At 36.7% G+C, this 27804-nt stretch overlaps 1 protein-coding gene across 5 annotated transcripts in view; it reads left to right on the top strand.

Annotated features, from left to right (window-relative positions):
* The window catches only part of FHIT (fragile histidine triad diadenosine triphosphatase), a 530102-nt gene that overhangs the window by 35455 nt on the left and 466843 nt on the right, over positions 1-27804 (top strand). Inside the window, exon 1 of one of the 5 annotated variants that reach the window (XM_015641004.3) lies at positions 11722-11740. The exons of the other annotated variants lie outside the window; for them this stretch is intronic. The gene's annotated coding sequence lies outside the window, so the exon portion shown is untranslated. Of the gene's footprint in view, positions 1-11721; positions 11741-27804 lie in introns of those variants that run through there. 5 annotated transcript variants of the gene reach the window in all.

Genomic DNA, 27804 nt, shown 5'->3' with positions numbered 1-27804 from the left:
TTGTATAAAAGTAGAATATTTTGTTTGTACTTTTACTCTGGTATAGTACTTGCTTGGAGTTCTTGTTCTGTCTTTATTCTTTTTTGGTGAATACTTTGTTTTGTTGGTGTTTGTTTGTTTTTTAAGAAATGTATCTGAGTGGCTTAAAAACCCAAACTTGGTGCAAATATCCAGCATAAATGAATAGTTTCACAGCAGCTTTTGGATCCTGCTATTGTCCTGCAGGGCATTAGATTTGTACCCTATTTGTTAATGGTCTGGATCAGTAACAGATGAATGTCTTCAACAAAGGCAGGGTTTAAAGTTTCAAATGTTTATGTGGATATAAACAAGACTGTGTTTTCAGTTTTTTGTTTGTAATTGTTTAGTGTAATGGTCTCTCTCCTCCTCTGAAAAGTGTTTGTGAGATAATCTGATGGATGTAATCAGAGCTCACCAAAACATTTTCTGGTTTCTGCTTTGAATCTCATTGTGGGCGGTTTGGAGAGGGCTGAGGCTGATCTGCACCCAGTTTTTTTTGTTGACAGACCGTGAATTGAATTCGCTATTCTATGACCTTCTTCTTTAGCACTTAGCTACAGGGATCACTTGAAAAAAACAAAGGAAACCAAACCCAACAGAAACAACCCCTCAAACAAAGCTTTATGAAGTCATTCTAATCCAACAACAGAAAAAAAAAACCCCAAACAACTATGAAAATAATTAAAGATTTGAAGTCACTCTAAATGACCTAAGTCTGTGAATGCAGAGGCCTTTTATCTGTTATATCTGTTTATATAATACATAATAATAGATTATATAATCTAGTATTCCAATTTACCATTATAATAGGTATTTTGGCTTTAGAGAACTCATAAGACTGTGTATTTTCCTGAGACTTTAGTTTACTAAATATGCCCTACCTTCTAAAATTAACCAAATTGCCATTTGAATTCAATTATTAGAAAGTGTTGGATGTTCTGGAGTTGCTTTGGGAAAAGAAATTCCACATACCCCGAACCACCCACTCCTCCCCACAAAACTGAAGCAAAATAAATCCAACTCAAACCTATTATTAACTAATTTATTTGGAAAGAAAAAAACAGTTGAAGTATATACTGTAATGTGTTTCATTTTGCCAGAGATCTTGCCCTCTCTGGCATACCCAAGATACCAGATGCAAGATTTTTAATGAGCAGAAAAAAAAGTGAAAATCAAATTGATTATATAGCTTATGATTTAAGAAATTATACTGGCAGATGTTAAAAATATTCCTTGGAGTGTACAATTTGGTTAATGTAAATTATTTTTATGTGTTTAATGATCCACGGATAGTAAATGTTTCTCATTTGTTACAAATACCTTGTCAAATCAAGAATAAGCTGCTGTTTTGTTTTACTTCATATTTACACAATCAATTTAGCTCCTTTAACCCTGCTTAAAGAAATTATGAAGAACAAGTTGCCAATGATGTTCATAAATTGTAGAAATTTCATCTTGTGTCCTTGAAGTTTCTCCTTAAGTCTCCCTTCTTTAAATTGCTTATTAAAGTTACACTAGAAGCCCAGCAAATATGACACAAAGAAATAGTCTGTCTGGATCCCTATTTTCCTTTTTAAGGTATATAAGGAAAAAGGAAAAACCTTTTTGCCAAATATAATTTTGGGAAGGGATGCAATCTGAAATGGTTTGAAACCCTCCTCTTTTTTGGGAAAAAAAAACCAATTAGGCTTGCTGTAGAGTACGCAGTATTTTGATTATCACAAATGGGATGTGATCTCATGTACACAATCTCTTTAAGAACAGGATGAGAAGACAGAGCTGGTTCCTGGAAGTTCTTCTGTCATCCTGACCTTACCACTACTTTTGCTTAATTCTGTAAAATACAATTGACTCCTTAGAGGAAATTTGATTAAAAAAACCCTGGAATCAAAACTGGGCCATTGAAAATGGAATTCAGTTCCTGATTGTGGCTCATGTTCCTTGTAACCTTGATATGGAGGCCAAATTCAGTTGTTTCAGTGTCTTTTAATATGTGGTAATAGGTATTTTAGAACAGTATTTTACAGAAGTATGAATTAAATATAAAGTACAGGTTTTTTTTCTTTTTTTATTAAGTACAGCTAAAGTGAAGTGCAGGGAAGGAAAGTGCTTTATAAGATGAAATATTCACATAAATGTTTGAATATTTCCCTTTGGCTTAAACCTTTTTATTTCCTTATTTGCAACAGAAGTGTGTTGCTGCTGACAGTGATGACTGAACCATCCTTATCTGCCCTCTTTCACAGCTTTACAGTGGAAGCCCTTCCCATTTGGGCAGGGTGACCAGTTTGAGGGAACAAGCTTTTTAGCTCCATTTTGTACTTATCACTTTGGGTCTTGATTGCTTCTGGTTGTTTGATTGCTTCCAGCTCTCTTCAAGGGGACCTGCCTGTAATCTCACAAAATTGGGCAAAAAGACTTGCATGTGAATATATTGAGGTGGCATATTGATAAATCAGTGCTGCCTTAGCAACCACTGGTGCTCAAGCAGTTTAAATTTAAGAAATTGTCATTAAACCTCCAAGTAGCCCTTGGACAACGTAAAAGCACTGGTGGAGGAAAAATAAGCTGAACGAATTAATGACTTACTCAGTGTTACTTGTGAACTTTTTATTGTTAGAAATCTCACCCAGTGTGACAATGCACTGGAGGACTTTGCTCACCCTGGAACAAGGTAACACATGGCCTCCTCCTTTGTGGCTGTGCTCTCTGCCTAAAGAACGTTTCTTTTAGTGATGAGGTATAGAAAATACCATTTCAGGATGGTTTGGGTTGCAAAGGACCTTAAAGATTGTCTCATTCCAACACCCCTGCCATGGGCAGGGGCACCGTTCACTGGACCTGGTTGTTCAGTGCCCCATCCAACTTTCCAGGCATTGGGCATCCACAACTTCTCTGAGCAGCCTGTTCCAGCACCTCAGCACCCTCACAGTAGTGAGGTACTGGGACAGGCTGCCCCAGGAAGGATCCTATGACAAGAGTTGGGTATTCTCCAGGGGCTTCAAAAAACACATTAACAGATTGGGAAAAGAGGAAATATAAGAGAGACATAAATTTCACAATATATTTTTGTTTCAGAATTTTTCTGTGGATTTTTAAATTTTTTCCTGATTTACAGTCATTCCACTTACCACTTAATAGGTGATGTATGATGTGCTTTGCATCGAGGAACAGTATATTTTTAATGTAATGGTAATCAGTTTATAATAAAGCTTTTTTCCCCTCACAGGAGAGTTCTTAGCCTTCAACAAACTTGTACTTAAATGCTGACTTTTTTATAGTACAATTTAGGTTAAGCTGTTTAAAATGAGGGTTGAAAATAACATTTTTGTTTCTTAATACATGTAATGATTTAACCCCAGCTGGTGACTCAGTACCACATAGCCCCTTGCTCACTTCCCTGCTTCTTTACCCACAGTGGGGAGGAGAATCAGTTGGAGACAAAACTCCTGGGTTAAGAGTGGTTTAATAATGGAAACAAAAAAATATAATAGCAGTGATGATGATAGTAACAGAGACAATAATAATAGTAGTAATAATTGTGATGAAAAGAACATGAAGACTAAAACTGAGGAGAATCAAGTGATGCTCAGTACAATTGCTGAAGCAAAATAAATCCACCCGCTGATGCCCAGCCCATCCCTGAGCAGCCATTGGCAGCTCAGTCTATACCAAGATGAAACAGATTGGGTTTTTTCCTCAAAGGCAGAAGAGTGTCCTTGTGTGTGAAGTTTATTGAAGAAGTGATAATGGATTAAAATGTGTGCAAGGGCATTTGGTGTCTAGAATTTCTAAAGCTGTATCCCATCTAAAGCAGCTATGTGCGGGACTCAATTACTGGCATTTCAGATCCTCTTATGTGACTGTTAAACTCTGTTTTACAGTTACATACATTTATTGATTTGGGACATATGCCAGTCCCTAATTGTTTCTTTCAAGTAGCATTTGTTGAGAGTTCTGACTCCATTATACAAATTCAGACTGTACAATCCTTTGCCATATTGTAACAATCTCCCTGAGCAATTTTAGGGACTGTGTACTTGATCAGTCCTAGTCTTTGTCTTGCCAAATTCTGTCTTTTGTACTTAAAGCATTTTGAAACTACCTGTCTGTTGCTAGTAGCTGTATTTTTTCCCCACATGTTATTCTATGTAGTTAGATCGTGGATATCAGTCAATATCTCTGCCAGGTGGAAGCATTCCTTGTGTCACTTTACCTCTGAATCCTCTTGTGTACTGTTTTTTCTCTGCACTCAAGCAGTTCCTCACTCTTTTGGACAGATTAATGCAGCTTTTCTCCCCAGAGGAAATTTCAGTTATGTTTTTTACTGGTTGCTTATTTTCACATCACTGTGCCCCAAGCCCCCAGAATTAAAAAACTGCTTATCCCCCAGTCCCTCAGTTTTCTTTCATTGCAGCTCAGACTTTTCTGTTTTGATTCTCTTTTCATTCCATTATTTGCAAATACTTAGGGAGGAAAAGAGTATTCTTATTTCTCTCTCACACACACACACAATACATATATATACATATATATACATACACACGCACACAAAGTTGTTAGAAGAAATTAAGTATGTCTTGCCTATTAGCAATACTGTTAATGGAAGGTTTTTGGGGCAGTGGTTCATTTCCCTCCCCCCATTATAATTCTGACAACCTTTTCCCTGAAAGGTTTTAAATCAAGTGCTGGGAAATTTCTTCTTTGATTAAGTCTAACCTGAATTTTTGAATACATTTCTCTAATTGAATGGGACAGACACTTATTTGAAAATGAAGATTATTTCTAGTCTTCGAATTAGTCCTGGAGCTGCAAATATCACAGTAGTGCTGAAGAATAAAGGAAAGCTTGGGGTGAAAGCAGTTGATTTAAATTCAGCAAATATGAGTTCAGTTCCTGACTCTTGCTCCTTCCCGACTTTATTCCTGACAGAGGTAAAATAATTTTGGTTTTGACCAGTATTTTGAGGATTGTCTTCATTATTCCTACTGACTTACAATGTAAAAGGAATGTAGATGTGGATGTAAATTATTTAGAAAAATTTTACCTTTCATTCTTTGCTTCCATCTGAGAGTTAAAGGAATGGAGTTATCATCATCATCTATCTCGGCTTATGTTGTCTTCACCAAACAGGAGAACTGGTCTCCTACACATGAACAGTCAACCATCCCAGTAGGACTGGGACATTGTGAGAGTTCCAGAACTCATAGATGGCTGTAGGGGGTTCATTCATGAAAGTGCACTGTGCTGTGTTGAATAGTCTTCAAGGTCTTGAAAACTGCAAGTGAAAGGCACTTTTCTTAGTGGGTTTGTACAGAAATACAGTAAAAGTTTTTACTGTGTCAGCAGGTTTCTTTGCTAGGCTGATGTTCAGCATACCTCTAAAAAAAAGCAATGAAATACAGTTTGGGTGGATATGGACTCTTTATGCAAAATGTCCTTGCCACTCTAGTATCTGCATTAAAATTCCAAGGAGGAATATTTTGTTTTAGCTCTCCACTAGAAAAAATTAAAACAACAAAATACAAACCAGCAAGAATTAAACTTCCCAGACACAAAAAGTATGAGAAGAGTTTTTGTAAGTATTTGGTTGTCTTAAATCTCTTGTCAAGGAGCTGGCCAGAATTGGATTTCAGTCCAAGTTAATGGCAGAATTGATAATAAGATCTGTCAGCAAGGAGCAATAGGAGTAACTCTGATTTCTTGGCATGTCAAGAATTCCAGGAAGTACTGTTTCCCTGAGACAGAGTGACTCCTACAGTTGTATGGGAATGTATTCAGTGTCTTCAGAAGACAAATAAGTTACAATCAAAATTAACCTGGATGATGCATAAAAAACTGAGGACTGAAGAAGGCAGTTGTTTGTGCTGACTGGAAGGGTATAATTTCAGTCATGTCCCTGCCCACCAGCCTGTGCTGCTCTATTTCAAAAGATGCCTTCCCAGCTGCTTTCTTTTTAAAGCAAAAAAAAGATGTGCTTTGCTTGTTGGCACCTATGGAATCATTTATTTTTCACTGTAGAAGTTATTAAAGTTAGAGAAGAGATGGAAAGTTTTTTAATAGTTGATGAAGAGATTTACGACATGAAGGCTTTTAGCAACAGAATAAGTAGAAGTGTTATTTATAGTGATGCAGAAGAGTTTTGTTTTGTCCCATGTTGCCTGTTTCTTAGGAAAGCTGTAGTTCAGTATGTAGCATTGTCTAGATCATATTTGTGCAAAAATTAGAAATGCTGCTGGATAATACTCAAGTCTTTTGGTGACAAGTCTGAAAAATTATTAGAGGATTTCAACATGGGAACCTGTCTAATGGTGTCAGGTAATAGAATTATTGTAGTACTTCCAGGAATTGTATATTGGTAGAATTATTAGAAAATACACAATCAGTTAATCTAGTTCAAAAGTCTAAAATACCATAGATGTCACAAGAAACTGAAGGTTATAAGTGTTTTTGTTTGGAGGGTGAATAGAACAAGACTTCGCGGAACTACCGAGTGTGCAGATTCCCTCCCCCTTAACGGTTATATACAATGGACAGTTAAACAAGTTGTAGTGGCTGTGCAGCTTTGCTGCCTGATTCATTGTGCATTTAATTTAATTCACTAAAGGTGACCTTTTTGTATTTCAGTACATCGACACAAACTTTGCTGGCTCTGACTACCCTGGCTTAAGTTGGAACTTCCCATGCTAGAAAGGACATGAAAACTGTACCCACATACGATTATATGACCTAGCCTTTGAGTGTTTATTTAACTGACTTGACACAATTTAAATTTCCTCATCAGAGTTGCTCACTTTTAGGGGGTTGGCTAAAAATGTATCTCAGGCATGTCCTTACCCTTTATGTGCAAGCTACCCTAAGTAGCAGCTGCTTCAGTGCTGTGCAGAAACCATTTTGGACTCTTAACTGGTGAGTGTTCGGATCTGTGATCTAGAGGGGAACGTCTTATGCACACAGACACATTCTGATGCTTTTGAAGATACAATGTGATACCTATTATCTCAAAAGAAATGGTGAAATGATGAGTTTTTAGAGGGTGCTTTTTTTTCCTGAGTGCTTTTTTTTGGAGTCAAATGGTGGTTGTAGTTGTTTTTTTGCCAGTCTTTCAGAAGACCTGGGAACTGATCCCTGCAGAAGCTTTCCCAAGGGATGGAAATTAAATATTGCTTAGACAAGGAGGACAAGGCTTCACTCTGGTCTTCTGCCCACCTCTCATACTTAAGGTTGTAAGAAAATAAATGAATGCCTGATAAGCCTTTCACTGGGACAGATCATCTCCTGTCTAGCTCTACATTTTCTTTGTCCTTCCTGGAAGTCACAGTTTTATAGGAAAGTCTTTATCAGTAAAACTCTGAGTTATTTTTCCTCAGTGTTAAATTCTAAGAGTATATATAGGCATTTACTGTGAAATACAGATTTTTACTCAGCCTCTTTTTGTTTCTTAATAAAATGTCTTAGAGTAGCAGTATTTTTTTTTCTGTGTTCAGCTCCAATTTAATGCTACAATTCAATGTAATTGACATATTTCAATTTTCCAATAGAAATTTGACTCTAATTTGATGTTTAGACACATGTTGAATCTTCTCTTTGCATATTAATAAGTATTCTAGAAAGGTATCTGATTTTCACAGCAATAAATTTCAACAGCTTCTGTTTGTACAGCATTAGAAAACATCTGGTGTTATCAAAACCCAGACAAAATGAACTTGCTTTAGAGAAGACTGTGCTTTTCTGCTCATAATGGCCTCAGCTGTTTATTTTGCCCCTAAATAAAAACAAATTTCTGTGTATGGAATAATACATTATTCCCCTGCATTAATAGATTTTGATATTATCTAAAGCCTGGGGAGCTGTTTTTGCTTACACAATGGTTTGTAATGTAGCTTTCTTGGTTTGTGAAAAAGTGCAGAAGTGCAATGTAAAAGCTGTTTTCTTTCAACTTGTTGAGAGTTCTGTGTGTTTTTATAGCTCTGATAGTTCAGTTTTGTTGGAGATTTTCACAAATGGGGTGGGACCACTGAGTGATGTGTCACTAGCTTTTATTTTGGGCCTCAGTCTCAGCTACAGACTCGGGAGATGGCACAAGCTCACAGCTCCACAAGCAGCCAAAGATGTCTTTGTTACAGAACATTTTAAATGTTTTTCAGCCAATAGCATATTGCTAAAGCTTACAGACAAATGTTCTATCCAGTCACTAAAAGTATACATACACCTTCTTCAAACAATGCTTGCTTGTTTGCTTTCTATTAACAATACACAATACTCTGTTATTAAGCCTAAAACTTTTTACTATCTTGATAAGCATGTTTTTTTGCAGTCTTAAGGTCTATCTTAGCCAAGTCTAAAAACTCAACTATTGTTTCATGTCCTTGCATATTGTATTATTGCATCTTCTTTACTGTCAGGCTTTGCAACTGCAGCTAGCTCTGAGTTCTCTGCTTTTTCTTTTCTGAGGCTTGTTTTCACAGCTTCTGAAACTCTCCTTACATTTACTGTTTCCCACACAGTTTGTCTTGTAAAACATTCCCAAGGAGCTGAGTAGTTTACTGCATAAAGGTTTTGGAAAATGCCATGGGTTTTAGAAAGCTGCTGTGCATGTTTCCACCTGTGCAATCCACCTTTAGGGAGGAGAAGTTATTCTCTTAAGCTTGACATTTTGTTCACACTGCCATGTGCACCAGATTTATGGTATTAGGTCTTCATTAATACAGACTCTCTCTAGGTGAACTCACCTTTGCTAATCTGGTTTCTACCTCTATTTAAGTATGTAGTAATATTTAAAGGAGCAGTGAATAGAACATTGTCTAATTTTGAGGACTATTCATGAAGTGTTCTTCATCCTCTGTGTATAGAGGATAACAGATTCTTTTTTTTTTCCCTTATGAAGAATGAGGATTATTGTGCAAATTCAGATGAAAAGCAGGATGGTTGTCAATAAGGTTTAATCTTCTTGAAATCCACCTGAAATAAAAGTGACAGTAATTCTCCCTGAATGGAAATGACCCCAAGGCACAGAAGTAAAAGGTATCAAGTCTGGAGCTACACAGAATGGCACTCCTCATGGCAGTTCTTGCAAATAGTTACTGCAGTTTCAGAGTAGCAGTGACTTCAGTGTTGTGGAAATTTCTCAAGCTAAGCGATTTCCCAGTGGTTGGATTTTCTTCTCTGATGCAAAAACAAAATCCCAAAAGGTTATTTAGGACAGCAAGCAAATTGGCTGTTGGAAGTTGAGTGGTTTGGGTTGGATCTGATCTATCTTATCTTAGTGTTTATGTATAATGTGTGTTGAAGTGTAATGTGAGGACAACTATGGATTGAAAGAATCTTGGTTTCAAGGGATCTTGCATCAATTGCCAAGGCTGGGAACACATGTGGCTGTCTCTGAGGGTGTGTGTTCTGGAGGGCAATACTGCAGTAATAATAAAATAGTAAGTCCTGTATAATTTAAAACAACCAACAGCTCTTTTTCCAGTTTGCTATCCTATCCCTATGCATAAGATTTCCAAGTAAATTTTCTGCCAGTATTAAAACACATCTGCTGGAGTGGGTCCAGAGGGAGCCACAAAAATGATCAGAGGGTTGGAATATCTGTCCTGTGATGAAAGGCTGAGAGAGCTGGGGTGGTTCAGCCTGGAGATGAAAAGGCTTCAGGGAGATGTTCTTGTGGACTTGTACCAGTTAAAAGGAGCTTATAAGAGAGAACAGGGACAAACTATTTCACAGGACCTGTTGTGCTAGGACAAGGGCTAATTGTTTTAGACTAAGGTAAGGTGGGGTCAGACTGGATTTAAGGAAGACTTTTTTTTTATGATGAGGGTGGTAAAACACTGGCACAGATTCCCAGAGGTGTAGGTGTTCCATCCCTGGAAACATTCTGGATCAGCTTGGATGGGGCTCTGGGCAACCTGATTTAGTTGAGGATATTTCTACTCACTGCAGGTTAGTTGGAGTAGATGACTTTCAAAGGTCTCTTCCTACTAAAACTCTGTTTCTATGATTTTCAAATAGATTTTTTTTTTTTAGATGTGGTGCTGAAAGTAGATGTTTATATGAAATCACACAGAGTTTGTGATCATTCATATGGATGATGTATGGCATTGGTAAATACTACCTTAAGAGTTATGCTTGAACACAGTCAGTGAAGCTAAATCTCTGCTTCTCTTGCATGGCTCTCGCATTTGTTGATTTCATCAGTTGAATTGTTTAATAAGTTCTTTTCTGCAGATGATATTATAGAAGTAGTCAATGGTTAATTACCATAAATCAATAGTTTATCTGGTTTTTGAAATGTCTACCATAAAACTGCATTAGTCTTGAATCTGTGAACAAGGGGAAAAATTCAATTTGGGAATTTGCACAGAAGTGTCATAAAGTAGAAGTTATGTATGGTGAGGTGGAGGGAGGGAGGTTCCTAACTTAAAGCTGAGGTGTCTGTCTCCTTTTGACAGAAGTAATGCAATACCATCTGAATGTGAGCTTTCTGCAGGTCTGTTCATTTCCTTTCCCTGTCACACAGGGCATCATCGAGTGTGTACTCTGTGTGAGTGTCAAAGGTGTGGGTGCCTTTGGTATTGTGCATCTCATAAAAGAAGAGCTGACTGTTGGCATTGTGACCCTTTAAGGAGCAGTCAGAATAATAAATAAATTAAACAGCTGGCGTGTGGGCATTGATGTGGTTTGCCCGAACATCAGGAGTTATCAATGGCTTGCCATTGTTAATAAGTTTTGTATTTTGTACAAAATTTTTTGTATTTTTTCAAGGTAGCATTCAGGTTAGGCTAGCCAAGGCATTTTTAGTATTAGTGTTTTTAGTATTCCTCTTGTACTCGGCCTGTTATTCAGCCAAAAACAAATGTATGGATATCTTTAGCCAATTTAACAGGACAAGATACTTTATGCTTGGCTATGGCCTCTCTTGACCCATTTTCTACTTGTCTCATTGGCTTACCTTTACTACATTTATACATGGCCACATCCCCTTTTGGCTCATGTTCTTCATTTTGAGAATCATGCCGATGCTTGGGACCAATTCCATATCTCCCTCATGCAGCCCTTGAGCCACAGGAATGAGAAGAACTTTTAGGATCTGTAAAAATGGTAATCTGTGGCCAACCAATCTGAAGCATGGGATGTTTCTCCAAGCCAATCCATATTAAAAAAAAGTGCCTGGTGTAATTACACTTCTACCAACACCTCCTGCTTTACTAATGCTCCATTATTTTTACCAGCAGGAGTGTTTATTAGGGGAGGCAGAGCTTGGGCTGCTATTCCATCATGTATTAAGGGAGGGCCCTGCAGTTTAGGGTGACTCTTGCTGTTAACACCCAACCCATCCATGATTTTACAACATACATTTCCACAGAGAGGGAAGCACAGCATTCAGTGTTTACACCTGATTATGATGATAACCTCGACTTTTGGTCACTACAACAGCATTGGGCTGCCTTCTGTTTTGCTCCAGGAGCAGTGTCTGGAAAGGCACAATCCCTGGAAAGGGATTGTTTAACAAACTAGGCTGCTGGTTAGCTCGACAAACTAATGCTACTTTCCTTGCTTTAGCAAGATTGTTGACCAATGTTGGTTCAATCAGACATGCTACATTGCAGAATCGAGCCACTATTGGTTTTTTGCTTTTAGTACATGGACATAGATGTGAAGATTTTGATAGAATGTAATATTATTCTGTATGAAGCTTTCTGATCACTCACGCTCTATTCATGTAAGTATTAAAGCTTTACAAGACAATGTAGCCAAATTAAAAATAGTAGATGGAGCTGACTGGTTTAACAGCCTTTTTGAAGACTGGGTGATCACTGGATGGGTCAAAAATTTTATTAAGATGGGAATGTTTGTATTAGGGATGCTATTAATTATAGTGGTATACCTGCCTTGCTTGATTCAATGTATTCAGAGATTAATAAATCAGTAAAATAAATAATGATTGTAGAACAGAAAGGGGGAAATGTAGAAGATCAGACAGCTACAGAAGCTGAGTTGGGTAGCACCACAGACCTCCTGGCCCTGGTACAGTGGAAGCTGTGGGGAGGGAAACTCAAGGCACGAATAAGAAGTGAAGACATCATGTCTGACAGCTCTGGTGCAAGAGGATGTTAGCAAGGACAGTGCTGGCACAAGAGGATGATAACAAGAACTTCATAACTGGAAAGATTGTGTTGCTAAGGGAATAGAGGCAAGGGGGTCTGAGTGGAAAATTTTGTGTGGAAGTTAGAGAACTATAAAATCTGGTCATTAGTACAATAAACTGGCTTTGCTTGCATACAGAATGGTCTGTCTCTCTCAATTGCTGCATCTCCTGGCTCAGGGGTTGGCTGTGGGCTGCCCTGTGTGTTCTGACAGGGGAAAATCCTGACATAAGGCACGGATTCCATGGTTCCAGGAAAATACTCCTGCTTTCTCCAGCTCTGAGAGTAAATAGCTTTGCTAAGGAAACCTTGCTCACTCCTTCCAGCCCTGGCTCCCTAGGTCACACTCTTGTTTTCTGCTTTCTGAGGATTAAACTCATAATGACTTCTTACCCTTTTAAAGTTTCTCCTTCTGGCGACTCCACCAAACTGGGGTGAGGTCATGAGGGTTAAATCACTGGAATGCCCCAGGCTTTGCAAAAATATTTCTACCACTTCAAGGTCGATTATTTCCCAAAAGTAGCTTCTAACAGAGGTCTGTAGAAGAGATTCAGTGACTTGGTAAACAGCCTCTGCTGTTTCTGCTCTGTGAATGTTTTAAAAAGCTTAAGTGCTTATACAATTTAGCTAAAGTAAGGTGATTTAGGATATTCAAACAAAAATAATGATTGCAAATTTCACAAGCTACTTTCAGAGTTCAGTTAGTAACTTTGTGTGTTAAATTTCTGCACAATTGAAATGAAGCAGCTGCTGTCTGCAAAGAAGTGAACATTTGGGCAATTGATCTACTTTTGGAAGAACCACCAGGAACTTTTACAAAGATACATGGAAAAATAGAGTAAAATGGTAATTTTCAGAAGAAAATGCAAATGGTGATTTTCATTGCTTACACATTTTAAAATTTATAATAATATATTGCATAGTACTTCTTTCTTTGCAGGGAGGAAGGTCTAAAATTTTGTTAGAGAAAACTTATGCTAAAAGCATTTCATTCAAAGAGATCTTAATGATTTTTATTGAGCACTTAAGACTGACAATCCTTACCTACAATTTGTGCTCAATTATACTCCATTTTGACAGTTGACCACCATGTATTTTCTTCTGGGACTGAATGTGACATAAGGAGAAAGAACAAAAAAATCTACAAGGAACAATATTCAGATAAACCAAAGATGCTTTAACAGCCTTCAAGATTCCAGGGAAGAATGTTTTTTCGTTCTCTTGAGTTTTTTTCAGTGCGAAAGTTGTGAAGTGTTGAAAGCATAGATTTTCCTTGATTAATGTAGCCTTTGAGATTCTCAGCTTCTTGGCAGCATGTCCCTGAAGATTCTTTTTTTTTTTTTCCTTTCCCATCACCTTCTTCCTCTTCCCTCCAAGACACAGAAGAGTTAAAAGATAGCTACTTGCTAGGGAAAAAGATGCTTGAGCATAGCAAGGGGAATTAGTCTTATTCCTATCGTTAAAACTGAAGTTGTTCCTGAGGTATTTTACAGACATGATGCATACTGGATCTGTGAAGACAATATGACATAACAGGAACTTGATTTAATGGAGCAACAGTTGAGCCTCTGTTTATGCACTCCTGATCCGGATTGTTGTCTGTAGGTCTTTACATTAAGAATGCCTTTAAAAGAACCAGACTCCACTGATCCTAAACCATGCTGTTCTGCTTTAGATTAGGAAGCAAACCCAGTTATATGTTCTCTTTGCATTCAGAACAACATGAATGTCATGAAGTAAAATAATGAGGACAGTGTGCATAGTCTTTTCTAATTGTCTTGAGTTTCTAAAAGATGCTTCAAGTTTCCCTTCTTTGCTTGACTCAAGGAATGCCTGTTGTTAAGTGACAGTGGGCATGTGAAAATACTTGCAAGAAAAATGTGTTATGTTTGATCTGTTTGTTTAAGAAGATGCAATAGTATTTAGTCTGTGAGCTGTAGTTATGAACACTTCCATATCAGGTGATTTTTGTGTAAGGCTGATGAGGAAATGTGAGCACCTGGACAAGTATTTCTTAAGCCACTCTAGTGGTTGAAAAATAATTCTTAGCTGTTGTTGCAGGACTAATTTGGCTTGTTGGATATGACATATCATTGCTATGCTGAAAAAAGCAGGGGTGTTTTCAGTTGCACTGATAGCAATAGGTTTAGTAAACATGACTAAGAATTTAATTGTGTAGGGCACTGAATGTATTTAGCCAATAAATTTTTCCTGAGTGTCTTTCTTTATAAGTTTAAAGATGCTATTTATATATCTGCTCAATGTCCTGAGTTTCCCCCCAAATTGCTTCTCTCTGAAAGAAAAATTGTTTTAGCAACAATTGTATCTATACAGAATTAATCTTTCTTAAAGATTTATTTGATAGAAGGTCAGAAGGTCAGAGTGAGAGCTTAGGCCTGAATTTAGATCTTCCTTGTGGGGACTGTTGCTGTGTAACAGACCTACAGGGAGCCTCAGATATCGAGTACCAAAGCAGATATAACATCTATTTTCTTGAATCTGTTTTTAAAGCTGTTTCATCTTCATATAAAGAGAAGCTTTCAGATTAAAGGCTTTGAATAAGCTTCCTGTTTTTGGATTAGGATCTCAGCTCTAGAGAACCTGAGCTAATTGCTAAGGGTGTCTGCTTGGCTCCTTTGCACTGATCTGAAGTGGATTTCAGTAAGTTTTCATTCCTGTTCAGCACTGCCCAGCTCCAACATGGACAGATGACCTGTGAGTGAGCGGCAGATTGTGCCTCACAGATAAATTTCTTTGAGGAAACTTTTCTGGCATTCCTTGCTCCTTGGGCAAGAGGGGCAGAGCTCTGGAGCAAGGTGGGTGTCTGGTGGCTGGCTGATGTGAGCAAAGCTCAGCTCTGATACAGGGAGAGTGGTGACAGTGGCAGCGCTTCAAGCTGGTTGTGCCTTTCCTTCTCCCAGACTGTGTGCCCTGCTGCTGAGTAGGCAGTGAGCAGGTCAGGGAGAGAGACCTGTGCTGCAATCCCAGCAGGAGCTCTCTGGGATAGGTGTGATCCTGCAGATCCCAGCAGTGGTGTGGGGGATGGCTGGATTGGAGGGCTGAACTAAAAGACAAAGTTTAAAGAAGGAAACTGTCTGTTCTCCTGATCCTGCTCAGTCTATGTGTAGAATGCAATTAGTAACGTTTTGATCTTTCACATGATTTAGACTTAGGCTTTTAAAACCTTGTGTCAGATGTTCATGGTTGGGTTTATCTGCCTTATTACTGTCTGTGTAGGCTTTACCAATGACCATTACTTTTACTATTAGGATGAGCAGTGCAGATGCAGAGGAAAAAGCCTCAGCTCTCATGGTTTTGATCAGTTTCTTGTGCCTTTTTACTTATTGGGTCAAAATCTTTCTTTTTTGTTCTGAACATATGAGGAATTGGGCTACATAGCAATGACACTTGATGGTGAACATGGGGGTTCCTTACTGCAGCTGTCCCTGGGGTACAACTAGTCAATGACATGAATAAATGAGGACACTTCTCTTGTCTGTGACAAGCTTACAAAACTGCTTGCACTCTCTGGAAATTGATGCTTAATTGGTTGAGACTTAAAGAATCTTTAGACAGCATTTATTCAAAATATTTTCCCACAGTTTTTCATATTTCTTACCTGAGAGCTTCCTTGCATTACATGGATTTTGAAGTATAAATAGCTCTGCATAATGAGGAGCATTATACATATATATTTTCTATATGTAAGTGTGTGTGAGAAAACTACAGTTTGGGTCTTGAGTTTAATTAACTCTAAAATTCAGAGGCTATTTTTTATCATAGTCATGACTGCCAGACTTATAAAGTATATATGCACACACACATCTATATATATATTTATTTATGGTTTTTTTAATAGCTAGGATGATGTCATTGTGCTCTACATGTCTTTTTTTTTCCACCTGTGATGGAGCTGGATTTGTTTTGTTCAGGTATTCTCAGGTGATTCCATTTCCTGAGAGAATCTTATAAGGTGAAGACTCTCATCGGAGACAGGACGTTTGTGTTTTCTGTGCACAAAAGTGTATTTAATTCCCCTTACGGTGTATGATAAAAATTCCTCAACACTTTCCTTTGTTTGAAAGGTTCCAGCATAGACAATTACTTCTACAAGAATGTAAGAGAGCATGAAAAATTGTATTTGGAACATCTGGAAACTTGTAGAAGAATATGAAAAGTAGTAGGCTTTAGAGCACGTTAAGTATGTCTTCTACTTGTATCTCAAGTTATTGTAGCTGTTGACAACCAAATAAGTTTCTTACCAAACAGTTCTAGGAAATCAAAAGTTATTGCAAGATCTGGTATGTTAAATATCAGCTCTGAAACAATGATCTAAATCATTGCCTTTCCCAAGCTGCATTTATCAAGCTTTGTAGATGATTGTTGTGGCTGATCAATAGGTTATTTCTTAGCAGAGAATGTGGTGAACCCTCCTCTCTTGGTCCCTTTCCAGTGCTGGATAATAAGAACATAACTAATTCATCATCTCTCTACAGTTTCCCAGTAATCTGTTATTAATGCTTGTATTCAAGTAAATAAAACTGAACCTGACAGATGTAAAAACTGTTGCATTCACATCCCAATGATGCAGTGAGGTATAAAAAACTGGCTAGGAACTGAAAAGTATAGCTTTTCATGAAACCTAATGACAGTGTCTAACTTCCTGATGAAAACACATTTTTGTGAATGTCAGTGCACAGAGAATTGTTTAGACAGACTGCAATGATGATTGCTAAAGAAATATTGAAAGCAGTAAAATATAGAACAACAACCTTCCATTGGTTTTGTTATAATTCAAATACATTATCACTTGTGTAGTATCATTTCATACAAAAAAATCACATAGAGTATGACAGGTGATACTTGAAAAATAAGTCATGAGGAAAAAGGATTTTTTATAATATTTTAAAGACTTAATATGGATGTGTTTTGTTTCTAAACCCCAATATTATGGCAATTTGAGATTGAAGAAACTTTGAATTAAACTTTTCTTTTTTGTGGGTGGTGTTTGAAGCTCCAATTAACTTTCATTAGTAATTAAAAGATCCACTTCTGAAGAGAATTGATTTGGAGAGTAATCATACTCAGTGGAAACCTTTTGTTGAAGGGAGCATCTGGTTCCATCCTTTTTGCTTCTGCAAATCAAGCAAAGGAGACTGCTCTCTGATGGCATCCAACACAAAAGGATGAATGGTGATTGTTTCTTTAGGATTGCTTCTGTATTGCATTTATGCTGAGGTATTGCTTATCTAATAATTTCAATACTTAGTGGTATAATTACTTTTTTTAGAAAGGAAGTTTTTATCCTTTTAAAATAATGGGCCACTATGTACATGAGTTAGTAAAACCCTTTCAGTTCCCTTGACATTGAAAATAAATTGTGAATCTTTGATCTCATTCATCTAAATTATACCTCTGCTAGGAAATCTCAATTAGAGGTTAGCAGGGTGCAGGCAGACGAGCTGCACTGCTTTAGGTTCTTACAACAGAAGGAAGCCTTGAGGGAGGCTGTGTGTGTGCTCTGCCTAATCCCTGGCTCTCCCAAAGCCCGGAATCCAGGGCTGTGCAGAGCTGTCTGCTCCATCGGGCATTTGGAGACAAGGCTCCAAATGAATGAGCTCTCTGGGATAATTGTGATCCTGCAGATTTGGCTGTTTTGGGGTAACTCCTTGTCCCCCATTATCTGCTGCTTTGACAAGAAGTGCTTGTCCTGTTACTGGTGTCAGTATCTCCTGGAGGAGTCAGGGGCATTCTCACTCAAACCACAAAGCAGAACTCTTGTTTCAAATGGCTGCTCAGAGCAGAAAAGATTTGCCCTGAATTTACAATGTTTATAATATGTTTACCAGCTCTTTGTAAAATCTTTACCAATCCCAAGTATTTCCTGCCTTAGATCCACACACCCTGTCCTTTCTGAATGAGTTAGGTTGTCTTTAAAGCAAATGAAAATATCACATTCTTAATTTGTCTATTGTACTATAGAAAATGAATTATTTAAATGATCAGCAAAAAATACTTTAGGATACAAACTTCTACACTATCCTTCTTCTGTATTCTAAAAAAGTTGCTTTTAAAACCTTCATTCAATGTTGGTTTATGGTGTCATGGGAGGGAAACAAAAATGAACTTTGAAAGAATTGAATTTTATTTTCTCTTAAGAGGTTAAAATAATGTACCTGTGGATTGTTTTGTTGTAACAGTATTTATCAGAGTAGAGTCAATTTAAACTTTTGCTCTCTTGCATCTGTGGAGAGACAGATGGCTGGAAAGAATATAAAGGATGTAGTATTTTATCAGTTCTTTCTCTTTTCACTGAAAATGCTCATTGGGTCCCTTGACTGCCTGAACACAGATGCAGAAAACAGGAAGAGATAGTGCAAGGAAAAGAATTTGTGAAAAGAATATGAAATTTCATCCAGTGAAATACAGAAAAACTCCCTATCTTCCCCACTCCTTCAAAACCACATTACTGAAAGCTAAAAAACAACAAAATCCTAAAAACTCATATCTTAACTGAATTTTTACATTGGTCATGTTGTGTGCTCTTGGGCAAACTGGGCCGACTTTTTTTAGATGTTAAACTTTTATAAGTGATCACGCACAGTACTTTGTTCTGTCACTTTGAATTTCTATTCATATCTCCAGTTCAGTGAGCCTTTTCCAGTGTTATCAAACATGACTCAGTATTGGGAAATACTATCAGAATATTAAATTTGAGGTGCTTTGTTTCATTTTCAAGTCTCATTTATTGATAGGACACATCCCTCTAATATGCATAATTAATAAAAAAACTTAGGCCCAGTCCATCTGAATGCTGCTGGCTATCAGCTGGTAGCAGAGGGCTCATCATAAATATCAAGCCCTTTTTTTTGCTCCATTATTTAAAAAAAAACAACCAAAAACCCTTTTCTCACTCTTGTATTTTATATTTATGTTGAAAGAAACCCCAACAAACCAACAATCACAACAAACTCTCCTGCTGGTAAGGTCAGAGGTGATTGCTTTCACACAAAGAGCTTGACTGCTGCTGCAGGGTGACACAAGAAGAGCTCGCTTAATGAAAGAACAGATTCTGCCTTTAAAGAGGCAGTGGAGGCAACTTGCTGAGGCTTTAGGATCTAATAAAAGGTTTTTAAACAGACATGGTGGAAGAATAGACAGCCAGGTGGTGGGAAGCTGTAGAAAATAAAAAAGGGATACCTGGGAACAAGACATGTTAAGGAATGTGAAGGAAGTTCTAGACTAAAGGGATGTATTGGAATCTACAGAAGAAATGCAGTTTATATAGGAGATATGGTAAAAAATGGAGTGCAGGGATGATGAGATACCATTTCTAATAAGCAGCTTGCACTTACATTCATCACTGCATTTCAGTCATTGAAAAATCAAAACTTTATTTAAGGAAAAAAATGTTCAGAAATAGCCCTTTATATAGTTAATAGCCTGTCTGGTCAGTGAGCTGCCAAATATATGCTGAGCTTAGTATTCCCACTGTGATTTCTTTTTCCATAATGGAAAGAGCAGGAATGGCTTTCGTAAAGACTATTTGTCATCTTTTAAAGGATGTATTGGATTTTTTATTTTTTTTTTTTCATTCTAAAAACACGGCCTTTGGCATTCACAACATGCATTTTTCATAAATGCAATTCCTTGGCAGAGTGAACTATTCTGATGTTTGTAAAAAGTAGGATTGTATCAGGCAAAAAAAATTAAGTAGTTGAATGCAGGTTACTATAGACTTTTCATAATGCAGAGAAAGTGTTTCCTAGACAAAAACATCATCAGATTGTTTTAAAGTTTTAGTGAAAATATTTTATTTTGGAAGTTTAAGTTATAGTTGATCTGTTAAAATTATTTTGTGTTTTCTTTTACCAAAAAAAACCCCCAACAAACAATTGTGTTCTGTGCATGTGTTCTGACAGGTGAGAAGAATCAAACACTACATATATTTACTGGGATTATGCTGAAGAGTTTGTATTTGATACCCCTGAGAATTATGGAAGGGAAGGCACAGCGAGATCTAAGGAAAGGAACTGTAAAACAGTGAAAAACTGGGTGACCAAAACCAATTGGTGACACCCAGGAGGGTAAAGGGGAAATACACAGCAAGTGGTCAGTGTTGACCCCTGGCTAAAATTTGTGCTTGTTGCTTTAAATTTTAGAGGTCTTACTCTCTTTTTATTCCATTTTTCCTTACGTTTGTTATAGCAGTGTCATAGTTTGGCTTTTGTAGCAAAGGAAACTGTCCTCCTGGTGATAGCATCACCTGAATTGGAACTTCTGTTGAAATAACTTTAAAAAAGAACTGATGCTTGGATCAATTGAATCTGGAACTTCTGTTGTAGGTGGGATTTTGGGAAGTGTAGGGTGTGATCAGCATTGCATTGTTTCAGAATTTATTTGGTTTTGGTTAAAAGGCTTTAATTGCAAGTGTGAATTTGCTTGAAAGATGGACTTACTGGATTTTGCTGTGGGATGAGATATATAATTTTCTAAATAAAGCTTTTATTTCTTTGAAAGCTTTACAGGAACAAGCGCTTTGTTTTTTTCCAATTATTAAAATCATTGTAGCTTTTTGAAAAACAAACCCAAAATCTGCTGCTGTATTTTCATTACTTTTAAAGGTCCTTCTTTTGCTATGCAGAATTTGTCTCCTCAACTTGAGACAGTTTGAGAAACAATCTGAAGTACAGGCAGTCACTGTGTAAGGACTCGGGCTGTTCATGTTGGCATTGTTCCTTTTGTCTTTTGAGCACACCAGGTCTGTGAAGCAAATCACCCCTGCCTAACCTTCACTAGCTTGGAACAGGGTGGGACTTTCTCGGGGTGAGGCTGTCAGGAGGGGATTGTGCAGGAACTGGGAGGGATGCTAAAGCTGGGTGGGTGCAGTGACCAATTCTGCCAGGAAGAGAACAGAAATGTGTGTGAAGCTGTGGAGGTGTGCTGAACAACAGCAGGCAGGAGACCATGACTCGGTGCCTGGAGGCAATTAATGTTTCTGGCTCTAGCCCTGCTGTGCCAGTCTCTATGTAATGATTCATAACTGCTTAAAAGGAAAAAATGGGAGGCAAACTGGGATGGAGCTTATGCAGCAGAGTGCTGCCTTTATAAGGAGCCATGCTGTTTTCCAAATACATGTTTCTGTGGCATATATTACAATAAAATGTAAAAGATTCTCAGTAGATGTAAACTAATGTTATTTCAATTATGTTTGTAATTTCAATTATATCTCTAATGCATTTAATCATTTCTTCTAATATAACATTCTATGTTTTCTTCTGGACACGTGATAGACTATGAGAAGAAAATAATCCAAATTTTCCCAAAAATAAAATTTTAGGAAATATTTTTTTCTGTAATAAAGCAAAAATGTAATGAAGAATTGTGGCTATATTGGTGTTTTGTAATAGGTTTTCCCTCTCAGTTGTTGTGTGCAGTTTGCACTTAATATTCATAATAATGGCTTGTTCATCTTACTTTGTTAATTTATATTTAAAAATTCTATAGATCCAAATGTGCAAACCCACCGAGAATTCAAAAGAAACACCCAAAGCTATTTAATTTACTTTTCAAGTTCTACTTCTCCTGTGGAATTGTCCCATTCCACAGGAGTTTACTTAGAATATGTTACATGTTCTTACATTGGTGAGATCCCACTGAAATGTGTGCCATGGTTTCCTCATCTTTGGGAGAAGGGAGCGGGAGGAAGAGTTTTCAGCACTTTCAGAATCTTTCATCTTAGAAAATAATTTTGTTTGAATTGGCTTAAAGCAGGTGAGTGTGCTTGTAGTGGTTGTTCTGGAATGAAAGAAGTATTAGCATTTTTGCAGTTATCTTTATTTTAAATGCTTCTTTTTTGTACTAAGGTTCCATTAGGATTGTGAACACTGAGCAGTCTCCAAGAGTTTTCAGAGGAAGAAAATGTTTTCAATGGCTTTAGCCTGGATGGTGCTCATGAACTTAATGTTCTTTAGCTGTCACTATTGTTTTTAGCTTTTGATTACTTTGCATATTGTTATCACTGCAAGGTAGTGCATAATAATTTAACATCATCTGTAAGACTACATTCATAGATCAGTTATTTTAGGCTTATTTTGTAATGTGGGAAGTTGGTTGCAAGTAAAATACAAAATAAAAAAAAAGCATTAACAAATAGTCTTAAGTTTGTATAACTCTGGTAATTTACTAAAGATAAAATGAATAAGAGTAAAACCACAATTCTTTTTCTTTTTCTCTTTCCCTCAAAAAAACCCCAAACCTGAACAACCAACCCCAAACTTCCCCTGTCCTGTTGTTTTAAGGTATTATTTACAAATAAACCTCTTGGTGTTAGAATATAAAGTGTTACATTTCAGTTTAGCAGAAAACAGTGCTGTCTGCCTCTTCTGTTGGCCTTGGTACAATTCTTACCATTTGGTGTGAAAGGAATGAATCTGAAAAATGAACAGTAACTGCCAGCAGCATGTAAGAGTGTATTTTAAATTACTGTATTAAAGCTGTTTAGCTCACTATCTTATATAGTGATGGATAGCTCAGATATCTTAGATATTGAATAATTGCCCAATTTCTCTTACTATAGTTCAAAAAATGTAAATCTTTCTGACTTCTCAAAAATTTCCAATGCCCTCTAAAAATCACATTTGCAACAGTTTTTTTTAAATGGCAGGCATTCTTAAATCCTCAACTGTTATTGACAGCAGTAAGACTTTAGTGGCTATTGACTTCTGAAACTATATTTGACTTCAGTATTAAATGTTCTGTTTTACAAGGACATTTATGGAGTAAAAAGAATACTCTGCCTCCTTCCCTCCCCATAATTAATAATTTTGTCATGTGCCTTCTCTGTGCCTCTTCGGTAACCATGACTCACCTTAATACCAGTGTTTGACATTAGAAGCCACTCCAGAGAGGAAGAAAAGCATTCAGAAATGAGATGTATAAAGGTTATTAAACCAACAATTAAGATTCTAGTCCTGTACATTTTCCTTTGCCCCTAATTACATGCCAAGAACAGCAATGTAGAATTTTCAGTATATACATATGCTGAATGTATCATTATCAGAGGAAAAGTACCTACAGGGAACTGAAAGTTTACTTCAAACAGTCGCATATATTACTTATATATATTTGGAATGCTGTTTTTTTCAAGACTGGGGGAAAAATCTTGGGGGCTGAGTGTCCTAAAATTACACGTTAAGGTACATATGTAATTATATATGTAATAGGATTCTTTTCTTACCCTTTGTTGTATGGATCAGGTTTTTAGCTGAAGTAGTTTTATTGACTGCACTGTTAGTATTTCTGTAAGTAAAGGCAAATTGCACAATAAAGTTTGGAACATTGTGTCAATGCTGTGTAAATACATTCCTGCTTACAAACTTCATTTGTCACCTCCCAGAAAGCTCCAGGTCTAACCTGATTATCAGCATCCACAATACGTGGCACAGTGTGCTTTCTAAGTAACTTTGAATTGTAGGCAAAAACCCACTTAGCTTAACTTTTTCTGTTTCTAAAGCTTCTAAAATCCACATAGGCTGGGAAATATTAATTTTTAATCACCAGAGTGTAGCACGTTTAGTTCCATTCCCTTTACAGGTGGCAGACAGTGGTGGCTGCAGAGCAGTGATAATTTGCAGTGTGGCTGTTGTGACTTGCAGTGCACGACCCTGGTGAGGTCGGGTCCTTTCAATTAGCAGGATGAGGCTGTGAAATCCCCTGCCATTATGTTCTTGTTGCTAGGGCCTACTGCTGATTTACAGAATATTGTATAGATTGGCCATTGAAGTCTAATTCCTTCAATAAAAATGTAACACAAATTTCCTAATTTATAAAACTGTGTCTTTTTGTAACCAAATTTTTCGACTTCGTGCATGTCAAATTAATCATTTGAGACTATTAAAGGTCTTTAGATCTTTATTCTTTTATTGCTTTTTCAGTGAAGTTTGCCTAATACTTTGAGATTTTTTTGCCCTCATGGGTGGTAAACAGGTAATTCAGCTTAGCTGAGTAAAGGTGCAATTTTTGATAATTAGTGCTTATTAAAAAAAAATTCAAATAGTTGTAACACTTATAAAAGCTTTGACATCTCCAGCCTGATCAGGCTGCTGCTGCTAATAAATAAAATAATAATAAGATGGCACCACAAAGGCATGTTTTAGCCAAAATGAGAATTTCCTAAATTGACAGAACTTTTAATAGAGTCTTTTCAAGAAACAGAAGAGGCAGTGCTAGAAAAAAAGAAGTTGTGAATTATGAAAATCTGGAAATTCTATTTTATCCATAGGCATGGTTTATAAAATAGCATTTAGTTTAGATTATTTCTTAGTTCTTCAAATACATTTTGACAATAACAAATTGGAATGCTAAGCTTGAAATCACTGATCTGGTTAGATAAGTCAAAACAAGAGACAGATACTGTGGAATTATGCTGCATGTGTATGTAATGCTATTTTTTGTCTTGTTCATTTTTCAGTTTCCATTTAAATACCAACTAAAAAAGGTAGTTAAACTGGACAGGAACAAGTATCAGGGGTCATGTCTTTAATGGTTGTTTTCTCACTTCAACATTTATGAATACAAATTTTTTTTTCTTAACAAAATATACAGATTTTTTTATTTTAAAGCTTTTCATCTTTCTTCATTTCAAGAATGCATCCCCATTGGTTTTGGTTTTCTCAGTATATTATAGTCCTGATTTGTAAATCAAATTCTCCTGTTTATTTTGAAACACCTTCCCCGCTGTAGTTCTGATGATCTGGCCCTTGTGTCATTATTGACGTTCAGGGCAATGGGAATGGGGCAGCATTGCTGATGCTCCTTGGCTCTTAAAATTCATGTCATTTTCTTAAAAACCAACTTTCATGGTGCACAAGCAATGAGGGCATCTGTCAAAAAACTTCTTAACGTTATTTTTAGATATTCTTCATTTCAATATGTGTTGCTTTTAATATTCTAATTTTTGGTCAAATGATGAGGAAACAGCTACTCTGCTGTGTTATCACTGTTGATACCATAGGAGTGTTTATACTCAATTAAAATATGCAAAATGAAGAAATAAGTTTTCATTAAAACCTCATTTTATTTAGCTGATGTGAAGTTTGATAATGGTTTTGAATCTCTGAACTAGAATTCATGTTAATGCACTAGCATCTATGCTATGTTCCAGATTTCTTTCTGATGTTGCCTTCAAAATGAGTATCATGTCTCCTTATATTTCTCTGCTGGATATTTTCTGGTTTGCCAGAAGGTGTTTAATTACAAAGTAAGCTTATGCAAGTATTTAATTCAAACTGAAAAGTGTTATTCTGCTTTTGGATCTAATACTTTGTGATGTTTATACTTATATAGATTGTAATATGCCTATTTTAGTAATTTAAAAAGGTTTATATACGTTATATTTATTTTCAGGGTTGTCAGATTTTTCATGTGATGCAGTCTGAATTCCTCACTGTTACTGGTGTGACTTCTTCCTTGCTCACACACATATTGTGTGCATATGTTTGTATTTTTACACTTGTGAGTATTTCCTTATGTATCCGACTCTGTCTCTTCTATCTTGAAGAATAATTTGGAAACGTGTACTTATCAATATGTACCAAAAAACTTTTAATAATTCAAGAATCCTGACTGCTGCTGCTGCTTTGTCAGAATCTTTTGTTCTGTTGTAAAATGAATAGGCAGATTTAATTAGGGGAGTTGGAAGGAGTATTGCTTGAGAGAAAGAAACATTCTGGTACATGATTGATGCTAATGCAGGTATTTTAGGTACAGCTTTTGACCAAATGATTCCTGCCTTGACACCTGGAGGATTCATTGTTGTTTGTGTGTTGAGGGGAAGAACTGTAGGGTGATTGTTTATCTGCAGCTGGCCAGGGGATTGCAGCCATTCATTTCTTAATGGTGGTTTTATTTTTTGGTTGGTTCTAAGTTTCACTGTTCCCCAATCTTGTCCCATCTTCTGAGGAAAGCTCCTGCTAACAGACAGTCAAAGCACAAATCATGTCATGGCCCATTGGGGTTACCTGGTTCTCAAGCATCAGTAAGGGCTTTAAGTTCCTCTCTTGATACTTAGTCTGGAATTTAGTTATTTAAGAATCTGACTTTTATCTTAAACCTCTATGAATGAGATTTGTTGGAAAACATGCACAGCTTGAACTTCAGTCAAAAGCCTGCATTTTGGGAACACATTCTCTTTCATGGTCACCCACAGAGCAAACATTTAGAAATGCTTTGCAGACAATTGATTTGCTTAATCCTTTATCAAGCCATGTTTTGGATCTCAGCTTTTAAGAACTAATTTTTTAACACAATTCTTGTGATAACTCCGTTATTGATACCTGCAGAAATGCATATTCTATATCTTGGGTTATTCCAGGCTTTTTCTGACTTTGTTAATTCAGGAATATGTTATATTCCTTCCACAGAAAGTCAGGTGGAAGTAGTTCCCATATTTGCTTTCATCATTGAGATTATGGCATAGAGGAGTGAATCAGCTCTACATTTGAGCAGTAACTCAGTAACCAGCACTGAATCACTTTCTTAAATAAAATCCTGACCTTTAAAAGGTCTCATCAAATGTGATGTGTTTTGTGCACGGAGTGCATGTCTCCCCTCAAAGTATGGCAATAGGAATGACAAACTGATAGATATTCTGGGCAAGGTACAGATCAGATTGATTTACTTGGTGTACAGTTGCTTTGAGTATTTTTGCAGTGGAGACTTATGGTACTAATGAAGGTCTTTTCTCTTGGAACATTTTCACTCCCTTAATCCTCTTTTTCTCTGTTTTTTTTTCTTTTTCCTTTTTTTTTTTTTTTGAATGGTACTGTTGCACCATCTTACTGCACAATAAACTCAGAATTTGTTATAAAGCTATAGTGTTCAATTGAGACTGTTTGCTTAAATCCAGTTTTGATAAAGCAGAAAATTAATTTGGTTTCTAAACCAAGTAAATCTCTACCAACCTGTCTCATTTTATCAGTGACAACTTGAGAGATTTTGTAGTTTCAGGATTCTTCCTCTGTTACTGGTACAGATCAGTGGAGCTGAAGCAACTTAATATTTATGTTGGAATGGGGATGAAGGGATGGGCTTTCCTATGCTAAGCAGCAGGGCTGGCACTTGCCTATGGAACAACTCATTATAAGACTTTTTTTTTTTATTGAAATGCTAATAAAACCAGGCTGCACTGGTGTATATGGTGTATGGACATCTCCCTTGTACTTGACATAATTTTTAGAAAATGAACTTTTAAATTTCTTGTATGAAGAACTTTGAGTATTTTCTCTTTCCTTTTTCTGTATGATTTATGAGAAGTCTGTTTCTCTTTTATACATTGGCCTGGTTTCTAGGAAGATTTTGTAAATGTTCCTAATCACCAGTTTGTACACAGAAATCAGAATTACTGGGTGCTTTGGGCCGATTTATAACGCATCTCATATATCTGTACTGAGTTTGGGAATTACAATATCACAATGTAGTTCTAATAAGAGGCTGAACTTTTTTTTTTCATATTTGTCATTACCACTCAAATAATTCACTCCAAAGTGTCTGTTGGTGTGCTGCTTCATGAGTGTTTAATGATGACTTTCATTCAGTCTAAGCTGTCAGTAGGTCAGAGATGCCTCATATCTTGGATAGA

This window comes from Parus major, chromosome 12, assembly GCF_001522545.3.
Source record: "Parus major isolate Abel chromosome 12, Parus_major1.1, whole genome shotgun sequence".
Taxonomy (NCBI): Eukaryota; Metazoa; Chordata; class Aves; order Passeriformes; family Paridae; genus Parus; species Parus major.
The sequence above is the reverse complement of the archived record's forward strand: the minus strand, read 5'-3'. Positions and strand labels throughout refer to the sequence as shown.